Source organism: Panthera tigris, chromosome C1 (genome assembly GCF_018350195.1).
Source record: "Panthera tigris isolate Pti1 chromosome C1, P.tigris_Pti1_mat1.1, whole genome shotgun sequence".
In the NCBI taxonomy this organism is placed as follows: domain Eukaryota; kingdom Metazoa; phylum Chordata; class Mammalia; order Carnivora; family Felidae; genus Panthera; species Panthera tigris.
The window spans coordinates 207937734-207950030 of NC_056667.1; positions in this window are offsets into that span (position 1 = coordinate 207937734).

Genomic DNA, 12297 nt, shown 5'->3' on the forward strand with positions numbered 1-12297 from the left:
CTCATCAGGCTGTTAGCTCTGTGTTATTTACTTTGCAAGGGCTTCCTCTTTTTCTTCACCTTTCAGAGGGAAGCATTTAATTTGCTGGAAGGCAGAGCCGGGAGGCTGACAAGACCCTCCACACAAATGAACATTTCCCAGAAAACTTGGGAGGTGAGAGTGATTCTGTAGGTCTGCCCAAGGCCACACTTTATATCCTTCTCGTCTAGGTGAGAGTCAGTTGGGTTAGGAATCCAAGAGATTCTGGAATATATCTTTTGAAATGTGCATATGGTTAATTTTTTCCTAGGTAAATTTGGTATCTGACATTTATCACATCCTTTTGTAAACTGAGATATAATTTAGAAACCACAAAATTCACTAAAGTGTTCAATTCGGTAGATTTTAGGATATTCATGAGGTTGCACAATTATCCTCTCTAATTCCAGAACATTATTATCATCCCCAAAAGAAACCCCATATTCGTTAGCAGTCACTCCCCATTGCCCCCCTCTCTGCAACCCCATGGCAATTACTAATCTACTGTCTGTCTCTATGGATCGGCCTATCCTGGACATCTCATACACATGGAATCATCCAATATGTGGCTTCTTTTACTTAGCATAGTGTTTTCAAGAGTCATTCGTGTTGTAGCATGTATCTCTATTTCATTCTATTTTAAATTCCACTTAACATACAGTGTAATATCAGCTTCAGGTGTGCAATACGGTGATCCAACACTTCTGTACAACACCCAGTGATCAAGACAAGTGCGCTCCTTAATCCCCATCACTTATTCCACTCATCCCCCCACCAACCTCCATTTTGATTGAATAATACCATCGTATAGGTGTAACACATTTTTTTTATCTCTTCATCAGTTGATGGACATTTGGGTTGTCTTCATTGTTTTGGCTCTTAGGAGTAATACATACAAGTTTTTGTGCGGACATCTGTTTTCAGTTCTCCTGGGTATAGACCTAAGGTTGACATTGCTGCCTTGCATGGTAACTCTATGTTGAAACTTTTAAGAACTGCAAGGTAGGGGCACCTGGGTGGCTCCGTCAGTTAAGCGTCCGACTTCGGCTCAGGTCATGATCTCACGGTCCGTGAGTTCGAGCCCCGCATCGGGCTCTGTGCTGACAGCTCAGAGCCTGGAGCCTGTTTCAGAATCTGTGTCTCCCTCTCTCTGACCCTCCCCCATTCATGCTCTGTCTCTCTCTGTCTCAAAAATAAATAAACGTTAAAAAAATTAAAAAAAAAAAAAGAACTGCAAGGTATTTTTCTTTTATTTTTTTTTAAGTTTATTTATTTATTTTGAGAGAGAAAGCACACACGAGCAAGGGAGGGGCAAAGGGAGAGGGAGACAGAGAATCCCAAGCAGGTTCAACACTGTTAGCACAAAGCCTGATGTGGGGCTCCAACCCACGAACCATGACCTGAGCCAAAGGCAAGAGCTGGACACTTAACTGACTGAGCCACCAGGCACCCCACAAAACTGTTTTTCAAATGGCTACACCATTCTACAATCCCAAATGTATGAAAGTTCTGTTTTCTCTACATTCTAATCAACACTTGTTACAGCCTGTCTTTCTAATTGCCGCCATCCCAGTGGATGAGAAATGGTATCTCATCGTGACTTTGATTGGTATTTCTCTAATGATACTGATGTTAACCATCTTTTCATGGGCTTATTGGCCATTTGTATATCTTCTCTGGGCAAATGTCTATTCGAATATTTTTCCACTTCTTGAGTAACTTGTCTTTTTTATTGTTGGCTTGTAAGAGTTCCTTCTATATTCTCAATACTAGACTTATCAGATACATGACTTGCAAACATTTTCAATTCTATGGGTTGTCTTTTCACTTTGTTGATAGTGTTCTTTGAGGCCAAAGGTTTTTAATTTTGATGACATCCAATTTATATATTTCTCCTTTGTTTGCTTGTGCTTTAGGTGTCACAGCTGAGAAATCATTGCCTAATCCAGGATCCTACAGATTTACAACCACGTTTCCTCTTAAGAGTTTTATCATTTGAGCTGTTACATTAAAGGCTTTGACCCATTTTGAGTTCATTTTCATATATGGTGTGAGCATTTATTTTATCTTGATAACACATGAAAACCCCCAACTCAGCATCCTGTTACATAAGTAAATCAATTATATTTTTGTAAATAAAATGTGGCTAGAAAAAAAATCTATGCCATGAAAGAAAAATATTTTATGTACTTTAAAATATTTATTTGTTATAAAAATTAAAATGTGTATTGGTGTGTATGTATATTATAAATCATCCATATGTATTAAAAGAGATTTCCTAAGGTATTTATTAGGCAACAAATTATTGACTTTATTTTACTTACGATTTTTACTTAAAAGCCATGCAAGTGACATTTCTTTAAAAGCCATACTGCATAACTGAATTTGAGTTACTCAAATACTCAATAACTAATTTCTCTAAGAATTTCTCTCTATTACTCTTGTGCTTATCTCCTCCATTAGCTCCATGTTAACAACATATTAGGACTCAAAATCACTCTTGCTAAAGTATAGGTACCTGACGAAGAGAAATAACCTTGTAGCATTCTGATATCTTCTTTTTTTAAAAATGTTCCGTTTATTTTTTTGAAAGAGAGCAGGAGTGGGGGAGGGGCAGAGAGAGAGAGGACAGAGGATCTGAAGCAGGCTCTGCACTGTCAGCAGAGAGCCTGATGCAGGGCTCAAACCCACAAACCATGAGATCATGAACCCACAAACCGTGAGATCACGACCTGAACCGAAGTCGGAGGCTCAACTGGCTGAGCCACCCAGACACCCCCATTCTGATGTCTTCAATAAAGTTTTTTTTTTTTTTAATGTCTGTTTTTGAGACAGAGAGAGAGGCAGAGACAGAGTCCAAAGCAGGCTTCAAGGCTCTGAGCTGTCAGCACAGAGCCTGATATGGGGCTCGAACTCACAAACCACATGATCATGACCAGAGCCAAAGTCAGATGCTTAACCAACTGAGCCACCCAGATGCCCCTTCAATGAAGTCTTAGATAAGACGAAGTGTCCAAGAGCAGAACTGTTGGTAGACTGCCATCAGAGCTCATTGCATTCAGAAATTCATGAAAATATAAAGATATTTCCAAATCAGTGGGTCTGAGAGAAGTGGAAGGAAACCAGAGTCAGAGATCTAAAGAAAAAAAAAGAATTCCTTATGACAGAGGCATCTGAGAAACCATGAAGGATGTTGATTCATTCAAGAGTTAACCTTCATTTGCCTGCAACTCAATTCCATTTCTGACCAGTTCTGACAACCTGAGAGACTTCACGTCCGCAAGCCTCAGTTCCTCCCTCGTGAAATGGGTTCCATGACAGTATCTGTCTCCTAATATTGTTAAGAAGATTAGATGAGTTAATACAGGTAGCTCTCTTGCTTCCTTGCTTATAGAGAGAACCCAATAAATGTTAGCTAAACTATTTATTATTGTTATTATTCTAGGCAAACAGAAAGCTTGCACAGCATCGCCAAATTACTGAACGTTCTTGACTTACAGAATCAAATCCCTATTCTTGGGAGGTATAATGCGATACCTAACTTCAGAATAAGACCACAAAGAAAATGTTCCTGTATACAGAGGAATTTAGTTATCACTCCAGTCTTTGGCCATGAATTTCAGGGATCTAATTCCCTATTGGGGAATAACAAACTTGGAAGAACCATGGAGTAGTTATTACACAATTAATACTAAGCAAGAACCAACTAAGTAGAACAGGGGACTTAAAATAGCCTGAAAGGAATTGTATAAACGATCACTACATTTGCCAGGGAATCAATAGGAAAATGCAAGCTGTCTTAGTTCTAGCTCGCTCTGACAGTAGGTAAAACAGACCACGTCATGTCTCTGGTCGTACGTCCCACCCTTGGCCAAAGAGATTTTGGATTTCCTCAGATGATCATTCCAGATTTAAAAGTGCTACAATTACACTCCCAGCAACATTGAAAGTATTATCATTTTTTGTGAGAGCACAGATAATCATAGTAGCACAAACTTGTAACTTCTTTTTCAAATTACCTACTTAATATTTTGAATATGTAATAGATTCATGTGATCCCAGAACTAAAAGTATGAAAAGATATACTATAAAAAGGCTTTTTTCACCTATTTGGTTTCAGTTACTCCCTCACAACACACACGCACATGTGTGCCGCACCACTTACTATGATTTCGCCTTCTTGTTATCTTTTCAGATGATATTTATAAATTTATACATTCCAGATAACACAAACATATCTTTTCTCTTCCTTTCTACATGCTGATAATATGTAATGCTCTTTCCTCTGCACCTTGCTTTTTTTTTTTTCACTTAACAATGTATCTTGGAGATATTTCCATACCAGCAATGGAGATGTTCCTCATTCTCTCTCTCTCTCTTACAGGGACAGAACAGTCCATTGTGTGTATGTATCATAATTTATATAATAGTCCTCATTGATGACTACACAGGTTTTCACTTCTTTCTATTTTAATACAAAACCTTTTTAGTTTAAAAAAATAGACATTGTGGGGAGCCTGGGTGGCTCAGTCAGTTAAGTGTCCACTCTTGATTTCAGCTCAGGTCATGATCTCGTGGGTTCGTGGGATCAAACTGCACTTGGACTTTGCACTGACAGCGTGGATCCTGCTTGGGATTCTCTCTCTTCCTTGCTCTCTGCCCCTCCCTCACTTGTGCTCGCTCTCTCTCTCTCTCTTTCAAAAGAAATAAATAGGAGCACCTAGGTGGCTCAGTTGGTTAAGCATCTGACTCTTGATTTCAGCTCATGATTTCACGGTTCCTGAATTCGAGCCCTGCATTCGTTTTCTCTGCTGTCAGTGTGGAACCTGCTTCAGATCCTGTCGCACCCCACTCTCTCTCTGCCCCTCCCCCACTGACGCACATATGCTCTCTCTGTCTCAAAAATAAAAATTTACAAGTAAATAAATACATAAACATTTTTAAAAATGGACATTGAATATTATCAAATGCCTTTTCCACATACATTGGGACAAATGACTCTCATAGCTTTAGCTACTGACTTGCTAAATTATGTTAAACATCTTTTTATTTTTATTTTTTTAAGTTTATTTATTTATTTTGAGAGAGAGAGAGAGCATGCATGTGAGTGGGAGAGGGGCAGAGAGAAAGGGAGGGAGAGAGAATCCTAGGCAGGCTCCACACCATCAGTGCAGAGCCCAGTGTGGGACTCAAACTCAGGAACAGTGAGATTATGACCTGAGCCAAAGTTGGATGTTTAACCAACTGAGCCATCCAGGTGCCCTAAACTTTTTGTTTTCAAATCATCCTATGTTCCTTAAATAATCCCCATGTGACTATGATTTATTTTTTTAATAAAAAAGAAGTTATTCTTCTTGCTAGAGTCCTGTCTGCTAGTATGTCATCTAGGATTTTTGCATTGATAGCCATGTGATATTTTTTATGGCTTTCTTCTTGTGCTCTCTCTGTTGGGTTGTGAGATCAGTATTATCCTTGCCCTGTAAGAATCACTTAGAAGCTTTCCTTGTTCTGTTCTACAACTCCCTGAGTAACCCAGGAGTTACCTGTTCTAAAGATTTGGTAGAACTTCTTTGTGAAACTGTCTGGGCCTGGGGCTTTCCAAGGATTTGCTTTCACAAACTGCTCTGTTTTATTTATATTATTTTTCCAGTGTACATTTTAGTTTAGTTTAGTTTAGTTTTTTTAAGGTTCAGGAACAGAAGGTTGGGTTTATCAGACTCCTCAATTCATGGTACATCATTATCATGTGTTTCACAAGGACCCCCCCCTTTCCAATTTTTAAAAGCATCTGTTCCTGGGGTGTCAGGGTGGCTCAGTCAGTTGAGCGTCTGTCTTTGGCTTAGGTCATGATCTCACGGTTCGTGGGTTTGAGCCCCACATCGGGCTGTCCGCTGTCAACGCAGAGCCCACTTTGGATCCTCTCTCCTTCTTTCTCTGCCCCTGTCCCATCTGTGCTCACTCTCCCTCTCTCAAAAATAAATAAACATTAAAAATTTAAATTAAAAAAAAATTTTAAAAGCATCTGTTTCTTTTACCCCTCACGTCCTCTCCCATCCTCTTCCCCCTAATACAGGCAACTATTCTAATATGTTTAATGAGGGTGATGGGCATTGAGGAGGGCACCTGCTGGGATGAGCACTGGGTGTTGTATGGAAACCAATTTGACAATAAATTATATTTAATAAAAAAATAATATGTTTAATGAACGTCTTTCTACATATATGTGTGTGTATATATATATAGACAGATATCCTCGCAAAGTGCATTTGTGTGTGTGTGTGTGTGTGTGTGTGTGTGTGTGCAGGCTTTCTTTTATCTCCATAAATGGTGTTGTGCTATGTGTTTTATTCCTTTTGTTACCTTTTCTCTCAAGCACTATATTTTAAGACCCATTCATGTCACTTTGCAAACATGAAATCCGCTGCTTCTAACTGGTGCAATAGATTCCAAAGTGTGCATCCTCTTGATTTTAAAATACTGCCCTCTTCCAGCAATGGGCACCCAGGTGGTCCTCAGCGCCCCACCTTCCACCATCAAGTGGCTCTGCAGTGTCCTTGTACCTGGCCTCCTTGGAAACCAACGTGAGAATTCACTGGTAGAAAGGCCAGGCCACAGGGGATGTCCTGTTTCATTGAGTAAAATAGCTGAGCAGCCTACAGTCCTGCTAACAGTGTGTAAGGACTTCTCCTCTTTGAATCCTACTGATTGTCTAGTTTTCTAATTGTTGTCCGATAGGTACACACCAATATACCATTGTTACTTTAATTTTGCTTTTGATTTCTCTTCAAATACAAGTTATCCAAATACTGTCCTCTTCAGTGTCCTGCCTTTTCATATCCTTTGCCCATTTTTTCTAACGGACTTGCTCTAATTTTCTTTTTGGTTTTCAAGGGTTTCTTGATTAATCTGGATATTAGTCCTTGGCTTTAGACAGTGCAAATGCCTCTCTTATTCTGTCCTTGATCTATCCACTTTAGTCATGATGACTTTTGTGGACTAGCAGTCTTTAATGTAATCAATTTTCTCAGAATTTTCGCTTATGGTCTTGATTTTGAGGTTTTATTGGAAAGTTTTTTCCTGCTAACTTTCTGACCACCAATTCCAATTTGAGGTGGGAGGGGATGGGTGTTGTCCTACACATCCAAGCAATTCTCTGGCACCAGCTGAATATCCTACAGTTCATCTTCATTGTGACCCCATTCAACTGGAGATAACATCAGATCCCACAGCTTAAGGGCTCAGTCCCACAAGACTGCTCCCCACTTGAGGTGCCAGTCTCAAGAACAGGTTGTCACCTGTGCTTCTGACTGCCTGGCTCTAGATTGGGGGTTCCAGTGACCCCCTCCTTAAGCCTGATTAATTTGCTAGAGCAGCTCACAGGACTCAGAGAAATATTTTACTTACTAGATCACTGGTTTATTATAAAAGGGTATAATCAGGATAGCCCAATGGAAGAAGTGGAAAGAACAAGGTACGGGAGAAGGGTGTAGAGCTTTCATGCACCCTCTGAGTACTCCATTCACCCCAAATATCCATGTGTTTATCAACCCAGAAGCTCTCTGAGCCCCATCCTTTGGGCTTTTTGTGGAAACTTTGTTCCATAGGCATGATTAATTAAACCACTGGCCATGGGTTATTGAAACCAGTCTACAGCCTGTCTCCCTCCCTGGCGGTTGGGAAGATGGGGCTGAAAGTTCTAGCCCTCCAACCTCAAGGTCAGCTCTCCTGACAACCAGCCCTCCACCCCCTTAGCTTACCTAGGCACTTTGCAAAAGTTACTTCATTAACATAAGAAAAGACACCTCTATTGCTCTCATCACTTAGGAAATTCCAATAGTTTTCGGAGCTCTGTGCCAGAAATGGGACAAAGAGCAAATATTTATTTATTATCATACATCACAATATCATACTTGCTCGAGGTAACAAAGATATTCTTCTGAATTTTCTTCTATCAACTTGTTTGTTCTTTTTTTCTTTGATATTTAATTATCTAATTAAATCCATTTCAAGTTTACCTTTAGGTGAGATATTCGGGAAGAATCTAGTTGGATTTTCCTCCAAGTTTTTCTAATACCAACTTAATTGGATATGTAGTTATGATGGTTAACTTTATGTGTCAACTTGCCTGGGCATGGTGTTCAGATAAGTGGTCATACATTATTCTGCATGTTTCTGTGAGGGTACTTTTGGTTGAAATTAACACTTAAGTGACTTGAGTAAAGCAGGCTGCTCTCCATAATGTGAGTGGGTCTCATCCAATCAGTTGAAAGCCCAAAAAGAACAAAAGATGGACCTCTGGGAAGAGGAAACCCAGCTCTTCTGTGGGTATCCAGCTTCTGTGGGTATCCAGCTTGCTGGCTCACCCTGTAGACTTTGGATTTGCCAGCCTTCATAATATGTGTTATTACTTTGTTAAATTAACGTTTGTTAAGCAGAAGCCCAGAGAGCTGGATGGTGAGTCCTGGTTCAACGAAGACCACAAAAGACATCGAAATCAAGAGTTTTATTACTCACAGGTGCCAGAAGAAGTACACAGCATTCCTCAAAATTCCACCATAGGAAGGTCAAGAGAGGGAGCAGGAGAGAAAGTGATGGGATCTGAGGCACATGCCTTTATCAGCATCTGTGGGTGAGGTGCTTTGGGGGTTCCCCAGACTAAGGCAAGATTGAAATTCAACTTTAAAAAGCAGGGTGTTTGTAAGCTGCATGAGGATTCTATCTAAGCAATGCACAAGGGGACATTTGGGAGTCTGAGAGACTGTTTATTACAAGGCCTTGGTGGAAGTCACATCAATAACCTACATTTACTTGTGACCTGGAGGGTGTTATCTAGAACATGGGCTTGCATGAGGGGCAAGAGTCAGTTTAAGGCCTCCAGTGGCTGTTTGGCCAAATTAAATGGATGCCAAGGCAGCAGTACCCTGGAGTAGTTTATCTATCTATCTATTTTTAATGTTTGTTTATTTTTGAGAGAGAGAGAGAGAGCAAGGGAGGGGTAGAGAGAGGGAGACAAAGGATCTAAAGCAGGATCCGAACTGATAGCATTGAGCCCCACGTGGGGCTTGAACTCACAAACTGTGAGACCATGACCTGAGCTGAAGTCAGACCCTTAACCAACTGAGCCACACACGGAGCCCATACCATGGAGTATGGTGTATATATACACACACATATATAGTGTATATATATGCATATATACACACACATATATAGTGTATGTATATGCATATATATGTGTGAGTATATATGCATATATATAGATAGATAGATAATAGATGATTGATAGATACATAAATACATACATACATAGATGTCCTATTGGTCTGTCTCTCTAGAGAACCCTACCTAATACTGTAGTTTTACCTTTAAACATAATTTATTAAGAATCATACATTCAGGACTCTGTCTTTAAGCTCTTTATCCTGATCATTGGAATGATTTGCTATTAACACTCCTTTCATAAAACTAAACCTGTGACTTCTGTCATAACACCTGGTAAGACAAATGTCTCTCTTTGTCTCTTTTTTTTGATTGACTTAACAATTTGTAGAACTTTATTCCTCCAGGTACATTTTAGGATAAATTTATTAAGTTTCTTTTTAAAAATCCAAATGTAAATTTGATGAGGGTTGCACTGAAATTATAGGTAAATTTGTTGCAACCAAGAACATGAGTATCTTTAGCATCCTTATTTTTTAAATCTTCCTTGTTTCCAAGTAAATTTATCTCAAAGTTCTGCTTTGCTGCCACACAATTTTAAAAAACCAACTTTATTGAGATCAAATTTAAATTGAATTCAGTATAGTCATTTTAAGTGGACAGGTTGACATCTTAACTTATGTATCCCACTGAGTAACCATAGTCACATTTCCACAACCTTCCAAAACGTTCCTTCATCCCCCTTGTCAGTCTTTCCTGATCCTTCACCAAAGGAACCGCTGATTTGCTTTCTAGTACTATAGATCAGTTTTGCCTTTTCCAGAACTTTCTATAAATGGAAACATAAGCTACTATTTTATGCCTGGTGTTATTTACTCAGCGTAATGTCTTTGAGGTCCATCCCTGTTGTTGAGTGTATCAATAGTTCATTCCTTGTTATTCCTGAGTGTTATTCCACTGTATAGATATACCACAATCTGTTGAGCTGTTCACCCATTAGTGAACATTTGACTTGTTTCCAATTTGGGGCTAATATGAAGAAGTCTTCTGTGAACGTTTTGTACAAACACGTGTGTTGTCTCACAAACTCTGAACTATAGTATTTTCATATCATTCATTACTAAATACTTTTTTCTTTACAATTTTCACTTTAACTTGAGAGTTATATAATTATATGTTACCTAGTTTCCAAAAATATGAATTTTAGGCTTCTTTCTTGCTATTTTCTAATATTTCCAGTTCCCATCTATTCTGGGATCAGTTTTTATAACTCGTCCTAGAAAACGTATCCATTACAACCAAGTTCACACATTTATTTTTATGGAGTGATGCAGTGTATTCTCTGAGAGACTTTTAATCCCCTTTCCTGTGTTTCTTTTCTCATTATTAGTTTATATAGTCTTCATTTTGTGTCTTCCTTTTTCACTTATTTAAATTAGCTGACGGTTTTGTTTTGTGTTGCTTCTTTTAAAAAAAACAGATTTGGGTTTTTCATTTTCTACTGTACTCTTTATTTTGTCAATTAATTTATGTTCTTTTTTTTCATACTTTCTCTTACTTTCCTTTGATTTATTCTCCCCTCTTTGTTAGTTTATTTTCATTTTTTATTACATGTAAATGGAGTAGAGTAGAATTCATACCTTTATAACATGGTTCTGATAGGTAGTGTTTTTGTTTTCATTATTTCCTAAGTAACTTCAGTTCTGCAGTCTCGGTTTTGAATCCCTGTTTGACCCAAGAGTTACCTAAGAAAATTCCAGTCAGTAGAGCTTTTGTTGTTGATTGTTTTCTTCTATTTTTTTTCCATTTATGAGCAGGAGATGATTTTTGGACAGGTTGGACTTTGCTTAGTTTTCTCTGTGTACTGATATGTGGTCTTTTTTTGTGAATGTTCCATGGACACATAGGGAAAAAGGTATGGTCTGTGTTTGTGAAACAAAGTATGAGATATACCAACTAGATTTTGGTTGTTAATTTTGTCGTATAAGTATTTTTCTGTTTTTATTACTTTTTATTCACTTGATCCACCCTGGACTAATAGAACGCATGCAAGTCTTTTGCTAGAAAGAATTTTTGTTTTGTTTTGTTTTTAATTTGTTAATGTTTTATTTGTTTTTGAGAGAGACAGAGCATGAGTGGGGGAGAGGAAGAGAGAGAAGGAGACAGAGAATCCAAAGCAGGCTCCAGGCTCTGAGCTGTCAGCACAGAGCCCAATGTGGGGCTTGAACCCATGAACTGCGAGATCATGACCTGAGCCGAAGTCAGACACTTAACTGATTGAACCACCCAGGCGCCCCTAATTTAGTATTAAAAAAATGTTTTAATGTTTATTTATTTTTGATAAAGAGAGAGAGAGAGAGGAGGAGAAGGAGGGGCAGAGAGAGAGGGAGACAGAATCTGAAGCAGGCTCCAGGCTCTGAGCTGTCAGCACAGAGCCAGATGTGGGGCTGGAGCCCACGAACCATGAGATCATGACCTAAGCCAAAGTCAGATGCTTAGCCAACTGAGCCACCCAGGTGCCCCTTGTTTTTGATTTTAGGGAAAGAGAGAGAGTGTGAGTGGGGGAGAGGGCAGAGAGAGAGAGAGAGAGAGACAGAGAATCTTAAGCAGTCTCCACACAGTGTGGTGCCCAACATGGGGCTCAATCCCATGACCCTAGGATCATGACCTGAGCCAAAATCAAGAGTCAGATGCTTAACCAACTGAGCTACCTAGGTGCCCTTATAAAGTAATTTTGCCTGTATCTTGTATTGAATTTTTTTTCTTTATGAATATTGATACTGTGTTCTTAGGCTTCTGTATATTCAAAACCATTAGATCCTTGCTCTGAATTGCACTCTTTATCATACTAAACTGTGATATATTATAGTTATAAAGGCAACCAATAGATCGGAATTATTATAGTTCTATTTCTGTCTCCCATGGCTCTTTCCTCTGCTATCAATTTTGCTTTGTAATATTGAGTTTTACACTTTGAATATACGTTTACTTCTACCATTTGGTTTATCACCTATAAATTATGTTTTGTCTCTTCACCTGAAAGATCAGGAAATCAGCACGTCTACACGACCTCCTTCGCATCACACTGTAAAAATCACATCGACATCATCTCTTTCAGTT